This window comes from Odontomachus brunneus, unplaced genomic scaffold (assembly GCF_010583005.1).
Source record: "Odontomachus brunneus isolate Ranch 3 - 2012 unplaced genomic scaffold, Obru_v1 Obru_scaffold_131, whole genome shotgun sequence".
NCBI lineage: Eukaryota > Metazoa > Arthropoda > Insecta > Hymenoptera > Formicidae > Odontomachus > Odontomachus brunneus.
The window spans coordinates 410,600-423,949 of record NW_022639581.1 but is presented as its reverse complement, the minus strand read 5'-3'; the positions used below and the strand labels follow the sequence as shown (position 1 = coordinate 423,949).

General features: G+C 38.8%; 1 protein-coding gene across 4 annotated transcripts in view; it reads left to right on the top strand.

The window, feature by feature from the left end:
- Positions 1-13,350, top strand: part of LOC116850020 (protein tincar) — a 224,033-nt gene that overhangs the window by 108,465 nt on the left and 102,218 nt on the right. For all 4 annotated transcript variants that reach the window (XM_032827783.1, XM_032827785.1, XM_032827782.1 and 1 more), the window contains exon 3: positions 4,427-4,472. The gene's annotated coding sequence lies outside the window, so the exon portion shown is untranslated. The remainder of the gene's footprint in view (positions 1-4,426; positions 4,473-13,350) is intronic.

Here is a 13,350-nt window from a genome sequence, read left to right as displayed (position 1 = left end):
CATGATTGCTCGCGCAACGATTCGACGCGAACGGACGGGCGTCGAAAATGAGAAATATCCGTCGATCTTTTCATCGTTATCTCAAAAAATTCCTCAAAACATCAGAATCTACTGAATTTTTCGTGTGAGTTTAAACATTTACATATGTGACGCGCCGATGACACTTCAGCGTCGGCAATCTCCGCCGCACAGTGTGCCAAAAAGCACATTTGGTGAGCAAAATTTTGCCTACATCACAAATCTGCATCGATTTTGATGAAACTTTTTTTAAAATACTCGTAAATAGTCTACTATAATATCTCACGCCAAAAATTTGAAAAAAGTAACTCCAACTCCATTACTTGTTACCTCTAATTATCTCAAACTTCATAGCATCATGGTCTAAAATTCCATCATTCCAAAGTCCCATAACTTCTAAATCTGATTACTCATGAGTTAAAAACCCCATAACCCCATAACTATAAAAGACTATAAGGGTACTATAAGGTTTGGAATGATAGAGTTTCGGACCATGGTGTTATGAAGTTTGAGGTAATTAGGGATAACAAATAATGGAGTTTGAGGTTATTTTTGGGGTTTGGTTTACTTTTTTCAAATTTTTGGCAGTGAGACATTATAGTAAAACTATTCACGAGTATTTTAAAAAAAGTTTCATCAAAATCGATGCAGATTTGTGATGTAGGCAGAATTTTGTCCATCAAATGTGCTTTTTGACACACTGTGCGCCGGTTCGACTCGGCGTGCGATGCTCGTTCGCGCTTCCGCAAAGAAGTAAATGTGTCCCTACTCGGATAAATCGGATTGCCGAGATTAACGATTTCCTCCACCGCATCTCGGGAAACAGACATTGTCGCGAGCTGCTCCGTGATAAGGGGAAGTGTCCTCTCGATACGCCGCGCCGGGAAATGTAATGTCGTAGCTCGATGGCGCGCTCATAGAAATATAATGCCACAATTAGACGCGCATTAACGTACGCTTCAGGAGAGACACCCCGGCCGAACGGCAGCTCGGTCGTCGTCTACTTTGTCATTACAGAATGAGAACTTTGGAAATGCGCCCGCGCGGATAATTCGACGACGCGACTGCACACCTTATTCCTATCTTCGTCTCTCCGTTCCTCAACCTCGCCTTTTCTAGTAACGCGCGTCTCACGCCGCGGCGTCTAAATTTGATTCTTCCTGCGATCGGGAAATTTCAACTGGCAATTACGCGACGGAAAGAGGCAACAATTAATAATAATGATAATAATAATAATGTTACTTTATTGGGCGTTTTGATATACAAAGGTACTAAATAGCAGACAGAATGTTGTGCGATGAAAGTGACCAAAAGGCGAAGCAACGGATATTAAGCTGATATTAATGTTTTGCCTAATAAATGAATTCGTATAATTACATGAATATAGAAATTAATAGATTATCACTCGGTTACAAAAGAACTCATAGTATGTAGATTGCGCTGTAATTAGTTTGTTATCTATGTATATGAATATTAATGAAAATATAAAGGTGCATCGTAAGGAAAAGACTAAACATTTAAAATTGTATGTCTTAACGCAGCAGACCACAACATTAATAGTAAGTGAGGACAAAAAAAATTTACTATTCAAAAATCACTACATAATTCTTAACCAATTGAGACGGATCTTTTTGAAATTAATCGTTAATAAATTTCAAAGGGAACTGTGGAGCTGGATTTTTAGAAAGGGTCTCCTGAAATATTAATAACAATCTGGAAATTATCTGGAAATTATTGTTAACTAGAAGTTAAATTAAAAGAATATTATTTTTAAAATTATTTTTGCATTAAGTTATCTTATATTTGAGGATCGCTGTATTTAAGATCGCTGTATAAATTTAATGTTAGAATTAAGATTTGATTATTGACAGCCGTTAATCTTTTTGTTTACTTTAAAAAGAAATGTTTTTAGCGGGAGTAAAGTCACATTAGGAATTTTGGAAGTTACTAAATACAAATCCCATTAAGAATTATAATTTGATGATTGACAGTATCACCAGTAACTAAAAAAAAGTGCATGTTTCTTAGCTGCTTAGAATTTTCGCTGAATGCGAATTTAGTGTCATGATCGTTCTGTGTCTAAGGAATGACAATAAACTTTGAAGATGAGAGTTATATAATTCGTCACATGATAATCAAAGTTAATAAATCTCCATAAAGTCTCAAATAAAGATAAATAAAAATCGACACGAACACATGAGAGAGGGGATAAAATATGTGTGTGTATAAATACACGCCCGGAAAATAAATCACAATTAAAGCCATGTGAGACAGAACATTTCCGTTGATCTCTGCAGTTACGGTGGAGTATACTTTATATAATCGACACAAAATTATCCACGACGTGTCCACAATACACGAGATACGTGAATCAGGAAATTAGATATGCCGCTAATTGATCAGTGCTGACGGTGCAACCGGTCAGCCGCTAATAATCGCGATGCCGCATGAACTTCAACCTTGATAAGAAGCGACTTTGTCAATCGATGTGCTCGCCACGGCGGTTAATTAACGTTCTCGGGTATTTGCGCCGTGAGACGGCGGCCGATCGATAAATTTAGGATGGCAGTTTGCGCGTAACACGAGATAATTGTCGGTAAACTACCGAAGATCCATTTAGAAGCTACAAAAGCCGTCGCTCAGAACAAAATTATCGCTCAGGTGAAATTTATCGTCGATCCGATTGCGTTTGTATGCAATTAATATTCGCGACGAGTACTTCATGAAAACGAAACAATATACGAAAATACCACACGACCGCTGATTTATTACTTATATTTAAAATAATTAAAGATTAATGTCATTTGATATTTTTAATAATATACGAAGAAAATGTATTAATTTTCTTTTCAAATAAATTCTAAGAAAAAGTCTAAAATGTAAGAGATTTTACGAACACTTGATATTACTATACGTAACTGAAGAACTATAACTAAAGAAAAATATACGTATGTAACTGAAGAAAAATAAATAGATAGATAGAATAAGAGATAGATTGACAATTGTCTTGTTTGAAACAACAGAATTGAAAGAAACGTCACAGAGAATAAACATATTTGTAAAAAGGAACCGATAAAATAAATACGTTGTTTGAATTTTTAATGATGAAAGAGTCGTAAATGTTAGTGAACCAATTTTTTCGAAAAAGATACGTACCACAAAAATAAATAATGTCTGAAATTCTAAAAGAACAGAAAAATAAAATTCTAAATATCTAAAATTTAAATAACTAAATATCTAAAATTCTACAATTTTGGATTAAGTTCTTTTCAATTTTACTGTTTCTAGTAGTGCAGAAGAAGAATAGACTCGATAAGGTTCATCTCTTGCTGAGGAATAAATTTCGCTAGAATTTCATTATGTTTTGTTAGAAATACAAATTTTTTACTAGCACATTTCAGTTCTTGAAATACAAATAGCACATATATAAGAATAATAAATTACTGCAGAATGTCGATGTGTTCATCGATTAGAAAATTCAATAATTATTTTTACTATAAAATCCTGCTCGGGCATACTGTTTATAATTATTGTGAGAGAACTGTTTATTATTGTGAGAGAATGAGTAATATTGAATGTAATTTCTCATATCATGAGGAAATTGTCATGCAAATTTAATTTGAAATTTATCAAAGAAGTCTTACGCGCTCGTAAATACACAACAACATTGGCGTCTAACGAAACTGCAAGCTAATATCGCCACGTTAATCAGCGAGGCTTGCTTTTGCTGAAAAGGAGAGATTGTCCGGATAAAGTTTGGAACTTCCGTTCTTGTTTCCCGAGTAATTTTCTCTTTTGTAATTCGTCTCCACGTCGTGTCGGCGTTGTGTCGGGTAGACCGCGAGATCTTCTCGTCTTGCATTTGACTTATTATAAGATCAATAAGTCCGACCGCGCGCTCCGGTTGTCTTGCTCAATTTTCCCGCCGTCATATCACGGACCTCGCGCGTGTGTATACGCGCGCCTGTCCGTGAGTTTGCAAGTTCTGAGAACAAGGTACTTTAAACTGATTGCGAGTGATGTGTCGGTGTCTAACACAACGTGGCAATCAACTCGCCCTGCATCGCGGGCTCTGATACAGCTCTAACGCGGCGTGCACTCTGTGCACTCTATGCTACTTCGAACTCTCTCGGAAAGCGCTCCGTCGCGTTTCCTGCGATAACGCCACACATAAGATCGATGCAGTATTGGTTCGCGGGGAAAAAAAAGGAAAAGATAACGGCGGTTCTTCGCGCAAGTGGATCCGCGTGCGGTTCATTTTCGGTAATAACTTCGTGCCGGAAAGCCATTTATGAAATTACCTCCTTTGGAGAACCGGATATTTTCCGGCCATCCTTCAAGTTTGCGGAATACCTGAGCGCACGCCTTGCCCTTCTCGGTCTAATAAAAACTTTCTCCTCCGTTTCAGATCTGTTTGGTGCTCAGTTCTCGTACGCGGACCGATTCATCGTTCGGTAAGTTTGCTATTTTTGGACAGATATAGATTGCATGTTATCCGGAATGTTATATGCATGTATATACTCTCTTAAAGTGGATCAACAAAAATGTTTCTGGCTGAATCAGTAAGAGTACTATTCCATCAGTACTTTATTTCACCGATCATCACTGATTATCGTTCACAGATTTTCGGCAAAAACTTTACTGCTCCCCACTTTACTACTCTTATTTCTCACTGATTTTCATCAATGAAAGTAAGATTTCACTGTAAGATCACAATATAACACACAAATTCGCGTCATACCAAACCCAACTTTCTGCGTTTGTGACGACCCGAGTCGAAATTTTAGCCCTATTCTCGGTCTAAAACTTCTTTCTAACATCTGTATATTCTGAAAGAACACTGTATGTTTAATATACACAGAAACTGAAGTCCTACTCAGCACCTCTAAATGACAGGAAACATACTGAATGCCACTTGCAGATTCCAAAAAGAATTTTTTGGCAAAGCTATTAAATTGGACAGGACCAAAAGAGGTTGATACAGATTTCAGAGTACCAAAGCCGTTAAATTGAATATTGAGGTCGAAAGTGAGATTAAAATTTCGACTCGGGGATGGATTTAACGGCTTCCACGCGCCTCGCATGCAACGACACTGTCCGTGTTCGCAAAGTGCATCAGTAATGAGAACAGTCGCTACTATAAACTTTCAGCGAGACTTTACAGAATTATTGCAGTGCTATAGCCGTAACTGAACCATCAGTTACAAGTGCAGCATTTCAGTGAAGAGTACGCTGATTGTACTTTGGATAGTAATACCTCTTCTTCTCTCTTCCTTTCTGCCTGTCTGTCTGTCTGAACCGCAATTCTACATATCAGCGAAGGACACAGACACTTGTAGTCTTTCCGTGGTGTTTCATGTATATGTACGGTAATCGTCCACATGCCGCTCGGAGCGCAATGAAAATTGCAAGGGACAGATGCACGTCGCGCGCGACCGTAATCCGAGCCGCATACAAGCTCGCAGCTAGCGCGCGGCTGCTGCACCACTTCTCGATGGGAGCTCGGCAAGACGGTTGGCGGTCCAAGTTAACTCATAGCCGGCGCGGCTATTTACCGACGCAATCGTTCGTAACACGAGCATCGTCATTTGCAGGAAAATACGAGGAAGTTCTCGAATCTGACCCGGCGGAATAGTCGGCGGACTGTATTCAGAGACACGCTCGTTCGCGCGAGAGAGAGCAGCCTTCTTCCCCTCTCGCTCTCTCTCACGGTCCGTCTCGATCCGCCGAATCGATATCATCGCGATCGTGCTGAATTGCCTCCCTTATCCTGGGAGATTCCCCGACAAACTTTTAATCTACTCCACGGGCGAGAGCCCGATCGCTTCGCCGATCGCTTCCCCATTTTCTTTTTCTATTGCTCTCCCTCTAATATACTAATGCAACGCTGCTCTCTCTCTTTCTCTCTCCCTTCCCCTTCCTCGATACTACACCATCGCCCAATATCCGCGCGAGCGCTTTTTATTCCGGCCGAGAACTCAATTAATCTCGAGATGTTCCGTTCTTTCTTCGCGCAGGGAAAATATCTCCTTCGTTTATCGGCCATCTTGCACCTTCACCCCGTCTCGCGCAACGTATTTTCCAACGTGACGCGGATTTCAGGCTTGTCTCTCGTCGAAAATTCTCCGCGTGGCTGTCATTCATCGTCGTCCCTCGATGTCAGCTATCGAACAGTATGTCCCGGTCGTCCCGAAGTTGAACCAAAAAATTTCACATTTTACCAAGCGAAAAATGCATCGCTCTTTTAATTGTCTTGTTCGAAATTGAATTTAAAGCTCGCTTCTCCTTCTCCTTGTGCTTCAAATTTTTAGACCGATTTCCACCGTACAAAAATCGACCTCTTAAATTCTTTGGACGAGTTGTGGTGCAGCCTTTGCCAGCTCGGATAAAAAAGAAACTACGCGGTGATCGAACAAGTTAGCACGCGGGCCGTTGTTGTTGAAGTTGTCGATGTAATTTCCTCCTTCGAATCACGCACGCAGCCCGCCAACACAGCCGAAATAGGCTCCGAGGTTCTAATTTCGACCAAATCCATTTTACTCACCCCTACTCTCGTCCATTTCTTTTCCCTCGTGGCGGTTGTATACGTCGATTCTTCCCCGACCTGGCTATGATAATTGCTCTCTCTCTCTCTCTCTCTCTCTCTCGCTTTCTTCCTCCCTCCCTCCTTCCCCCTCTCTCTCTTTTTCTCTCTCTATCGAGTTTCACCATTCTTGCAAAGATAAACAGATAGGTTCTACATTTCCCTAAGAGAAGCTCGTTGACATTCGTCTCACCGGCAAAGAATAATAATAACACGCGAAATACGAATAAGAGAATAAGAAAATCGAATAAGAGGGTCTCTCTCGGCGCGCGGCATTACCGAAAGAAATGCTCAAATTCCTCCCCAAGCGCGGTTCACTCATTCAAGTCCATTTATCTCATTTAAACTATTCGTCCTTTTCGAAGTATATTTTTCAACATGCGCCACTCGGGCTTGACCCCCGACCGCGATTTTTCGTCGTAAAACACGGCGACGAACGCAGCGAGGAAAAACGACCAAACTTTGTCTATTAGGAAAAGGCATAACTGCGCCTAAGTTTGCGCAGGGCGGGAAAGCTCTTCGTGCCTCCAACTACTTGGAAAGGCGCAATTACATCTTTCTTAATGCGTAATGGCGTACGTGCTTGGGTTACATGTTGCTTTCGCGTCTTACGATACCGATGGGACTTTGTGCGGCAAGCAAATTAAGCTTGTAACGAAGAAGCTACTTGTTGTCATTAGTAGCGCGCCAATATCGCGTCGTAATTTCCGCATCATATTATTACGTACTCCTATATAATTAACAAAAGTAATTATTTTGTGGACATTTTCCAAACGCGTGCGCGTTTGCACGCGGAGAAAACTGCTACGGTTGTTGCATCCACATATCCTGTGTTTAGAGAGAAAATTTCTGTGATTTCAGGGCTTTCGTAAATATACTTGGTATTAAAGGTTGCTGTTTTGTTACATGCCCATTTATACAGTTCTCACGGTTATAGTTTTTAACGTAATGTTCAGTTAGCACATTTGCATATATGTATAATTACCTCTCAACTGAAGGAATATTGTTGGCTCTCTGTTGTGGTCCGTAGGATAAATATTATAGTTGTGAAATCTATAGGATTTGCTAACGTCATACATTACTGTCATACGTACATTACTGAGAGTATCAGTTAATTCCCTTTTTTTAAATAATGGTTATTTTCAAGAATAGATATTTTCTCTTGATAATAATCTGAAAAATATACTCATCACAAATTTGACAAGAGTTTATCATGCGCTCGAAGAGAAAATTTATTCTCTTTATAAGAATATTCTGAAACTTATCGATGTAAAGTAAATTGAATTTTTGTTTTAACTTAATATTCTTGATTGAAGTGCTAAACTTACTAAGATTCAGAGTGTATATTGAATAAATTTGATGCTCATAATGAACTTATGATAGATTCGCGGATACACGAACTTATAAAATATTTGAAACAAGTATAACATTTACTTGAATACGGTATGTATTTTTTTGTGTATGCACGGGCGAAAGATAATATTAATATTTTATGTTGCGTCAACTATACTTAGGTGAGCGATATCTTTAGTGTTTGCCCCGTGACATTTTTCTTTCCTGTTTCATTAAATGCAGCCACAACGTATCGTGCGTTCCCGCTGATTAATCTCAGCTGCGCGGGACTCCGAGCTTATCCTAAATCACGCGAATACGTTCGTTCGCCCTGTTACAAGCGAAATTATTTATGATTTCCCGATACGTGAGTAAACGTCGCTCTCGTTTTTACGGCAAACATTTATTTTCCTTCGAGACAAGAATCTAAAAAATGGCACAGGGGTCACAAGACGTGCCATATTATCCCTGGGACCCCTGCCACTCCCTCGGGAACGCAAGACAAGCGGACCTAATGCTCACGGAGTAGCAATATGGCGGCAGCGGCGGTCGAGAAACATTTGCTCCTTTAATCTAACGTAAGACGCCGCCGGGGGCGAATTATTGAATTCTGAAGACTGTCCTTTTCGGCAATAATACGCCTGCCTCGCTCGCGCATATAACGCCACCCCCGACCGCAAATATGAAGGGTTCAATTTTGAGCTTCGTTCGTTTATTATTTCGCCAAGTCCGGATCGCACGGAGATATTGATTGACTAATTGTAAGAGGTAATTACAGGCTATTGTTGAAATAATTGATCGCGTAACGTGATACATCGCGATATTTTTAACAGTGAATCGAGCGCGGCTGAAATCACCAGAGTTCACCTTCTGAAGAAGATACCCGAGACAGTTCCTCGACCCGATCTCTTGTTTGTTGATGCTTTGCGGAATCTATTCGAGGATCGGGTTCTCGCGCGGGACATTTCTAAATGAGAAGATGTAGATAGACGACGGCCGCGTATACCTGCATAGAAAATGGTTTGGGATCTAATTGGGGTCCAGCTCAATTTCCTAATAATCATAGCTTCTAAATTGGAAATCTATGCAGGTCTTCTGGTTACATTACACTTCTGGTTAGAAGTGTAATGTTTTAAACATGCGAATTTAAGTAGGAAACTCAAACAGATCCTATTTGGTCATTCCCAACATTCTCCCAAAGATTTCTACTGGTTTACATTTTAAACTAAAACTGAGCAAAATATATGAAACACTTCTATTGAATATTTACTCTTAAATATTCAATTGTAAAAAATAAATATTCAAAGTGTTTCAAATATTTTGCCCAAAAAATTCACATAAAATAAATTATTATTTAAAAGGATACAATATATTTTTATTATATAATTAATATTATATAGTATATATATATATTATATTATTATATTTACATTCTATATTAAAACCTATAATAATACATATTAGAGATATATATAGAGATATTTCAAGATAAAAAATATATGTAATTTAACATGGAATAACGTAAGCCAGAGAAAACATTTCTATTGTCTTATTTGTATTGATAAAACTAAAAAGTAAAAAATACTTTAAAAGTTCGAGTTTCCTTAATATTCCTGTTGCGATTCGAAACAAGGAACTCATGTTCCTTATAGGATAAGATTGGGATAAGATTGGGATTCCCAATTGGTATTGGGATAATCTATTTTGAGACAAAGTTGGACATTCTGATTGGAATCTAACCTGCATTTCGCAGAATAATAAGAAATTTCTATGCAGGTATTATATACTCTTGATTTCGAACATAATTGTTCCCTCGTTCGCGTCGCGCTCAGATATCTCGCGATTGTTCTCGTCCAGGCTCTCAGAGAGAGGACGACGCTCGCTCCTTTTCTCCCGCCCCAACGCGAATCATTTCCGCAGTCGTACGACATCCGATGCTATCGGGTGTGCCGCGGTGCGGAAAATATCGTCGGCGCGCAGATGCGCTATATTGCATGCGGGCGAGAAATAAGATGCGCGCGAGATCGGCTGATCGACGGGCCCTTCCGAGATCGTACAGTTTCTGCGGAAACAGACGGCCGGGTCTCGCTGGAGCGTCTTATCCACCCCATACGAGAACACCCTCCTCACCCTATCTTTCTTGTCGGCGATCCGCGCGATGTAGAAAGCCTTCCTCCCCCATACGCTTCACCTCCTCTCTCACCCTCATCTTTCTCTCGCCATCGAAGAAATCGATTTTCTCTCCGCCTGAGGGGAACGACGACACGGTCCTCGCGAAATAGCTAGTCGCATTTATTCTAACGACTCCCGGCAGACCCGGCGAATGCTATCGCGCGATACGGTACGGTAGTTTCTAGATTTTAGAGCTCTAACGACACACAGAGATACATCGGGATGTGTCGTGTTATGAGCCATAAAACAACGAAGCGACGAAGTTCCTGATCGATGGGCGAATTTCGGCTGGCGTGTCCTCCTATCGCTTTCGTGGATTAAAAAACGCTCGAACGTTTGCGACTTTATTAGCGTTTCCCTTATATTCTAAAAAAAATGTGATGTGCATATATACAAAAAAGTATAATTCTGCCGCTAAGAAGAGCGATTACTCAGCTTACTTCGCTTCTTTTAGGAAACTCTTGCTCTCAACAAAAAATACTTTCTATGAATTTACTTGATAATAGTCTTAAAATATACTCATCACAAGTTTCAGACAAGCTCATTGTCATATACTCAAAAGAGAACACAATTTATTCTCTTTTAAAGTATTATAAATATTATAAGTATTATAAATATTGAAAGTACAGATAGGATATAGCAAACCTAATTTTTATTCTAATTTAATATTTTTTATTGAAATGCTAAACTTATACTAGGAATCAGAATATTTTGATGTTTACAATAAACTTATGATAAACTTGCGAACACTTTCTAAAATACAATTGACATTCTTCACTGAAATCTTGTACTCTATAACTGATAGTTCAATTACAGATCACGCACAATGCATTTACATATTCGTGCGTCATGATTGTCGATTATTCCGGAAAAGTAGTAGCATTGTCTAGAAGCAGCTGCGACATTGACAGATCCTCATGCTGTATAAGGCAGGTTACTTTTCGCAAGCAAGAGACATATCGATATGTATATATCTATGTATATCAGCATTCCAATTCGGAATACAATTGTCCTTAATCGAGATTCATCTTAATCGAGATTCATCATTTCTAATCACTCTTAACTTTCACGAGAACGTGAAAGAATAAATTCAATACAGCGATGCAATCAGTAAAATCTCGCTGATTGGATAGCGACTATTCTCATTTTGCAAATATAAAGTGTCATTGCACGCGAGGTGCATGAAAGCCGTTAATTCGTCGTCACAAACGCAAAAACTTCGATTTGACACAATCTATAATTTTGTAGTATAATCTTACTTTCACTGACCAAAATCGTTACGAAATATGATGAAACAGTAAAATGAGAATGTTTTCGCTGAATATCAGTGAATATATTCACTGATGATCGATGAATTAGTCCTTTTGCTGATTCAATCAGAAACATTTTTACTGATTCACTTGAAGAAAATATACACTGAAAGAAATTATTCGATAAGAATAATAAGAAATTAAAGAAATTAAGAATAAGAAATGAACAAACGAATCGAAATACTGATCAATTTTTGTGTCTGATCAGAAGGTACATCCAATGAGAAATATCGATTCATAATTTTTTATCAGTTTATCTGATGAAATGTCATTATGATCGGAAGTATCTGAAATATCCGATTAAATTTAATCAGATATCCTGATCGGATATAAAAAAATTTATCGAATTTGGATCGGAAATATTTGCTTGTCAATTTCTTATCGAATAATTTCAGTATATAAACTTGTAAAATACTTGAAACAAGTAACATTTACTTGAATGCAGTATGCACTTTTCTTTGTGTACGCACTTATATGTGATAGAAACTTCGTTGATTTGAAAAATGTTTCTTATAAGAATATTTATTAGAAACGTATAATTGACTGGTTTAGGAGAGGTAAGGAAACTCGACAGTTCATTTCACGGGTATTATTCCGCTCGATAGCAGCGTGTTGGCGTCACGATATTAATGACAAGTCGGATAACACGATATGAAACGTTCGACATTTCTCTCCGTTGGACTAAACGCGTATTTACGCGCCGGAGACCGATCTGATCGGTAATTAATAACATTTCACGTTCGACTGTACGTTTAAGACGGCAGTTTGTTACAAATTAGAAAGATGAACAGCACTCGGTCGGGCAAGAAGCTGAGAGTACGATTCGCTCATGGAAATCGATTTTCTTAAGATTAGGGGAATGACTCGGCCCCTTACGCGAGATACCTAAGAACATTTACTTTTATGGTGCCGAAGGCGAGTCGAGTAAACGGCAAGATAAACATATAATAATGATTCGATATTGGGGAGTGCTCCGACGGGGACTCTTAAGCTATTCAGTTGCATAACCTAAAGGAGAGTCAAGAGGATACATATTTATTATGTAAAATACATTTTACATAAAGCGCGTGCCCGTGCTCGCGATCTGTTTTCGTTGCTAATGAGACCTCGGGTCCTCGCGAACATCAAAGGAATATCATCAATTTTGAATGTTAATCTTTTTTTATGTAAATTATAGCGCGATATTAATATCGCGATGTTGTGTTTTATATCTACGAATCACACTTTCCCTTATTTAAAGATCGTGTCGATATCCAAGAGATCCAAGAGGTTGTCTTGGAATTTATCCGTCTTGTCCAATAAGAGAGTTCTTTTATTGGAAAATAAATTCTCCCATTGGACAGGAAGGATAGATTTATAAATTTACAAAAAAAAAAGACAGACAACCTTTCCGACCACGAGTGTACACATTGTGCCGAGATAACTTTAACATTTTTTCCATTAGCATCAATCAAAAATCTCGACCACGCACAATGCATCTACATATTCGTGCATCATGTCGACTATTTTGAAAAAGTAGTAACATTGATTAGAAGCAGGTGTGACATTGACAGATCCCCATGCTATATAAGACAAGTTACTTTCCGAAAGCAAGACACATATTGATATACAAGGTGTCCCAGGCTCTCCCTTGCAATTTTTGTGGGAACGTGGAACGGATTGAGGTGAACATGACAAAATTCCCATGCCGTTTCGCGATATTCGCAATAATAGTCGAGATATTAATTGAAGAAAATTGGTGAATGATCACACGTGAAATGGTAGATGAGTTGTGTGCTTGTACATTAGGTCTAACTGAACAAAAAAACCCTTTATCACGTTCTAAATTCTACGTTCCCACAAAAATTGCGGAGGAGAGTCTGGGACACCCTGTATATGTATCAATATATATATGTGTGTGTGTGTGTGTGTGTGTGTGTGTGTGTGTGTGTGTGT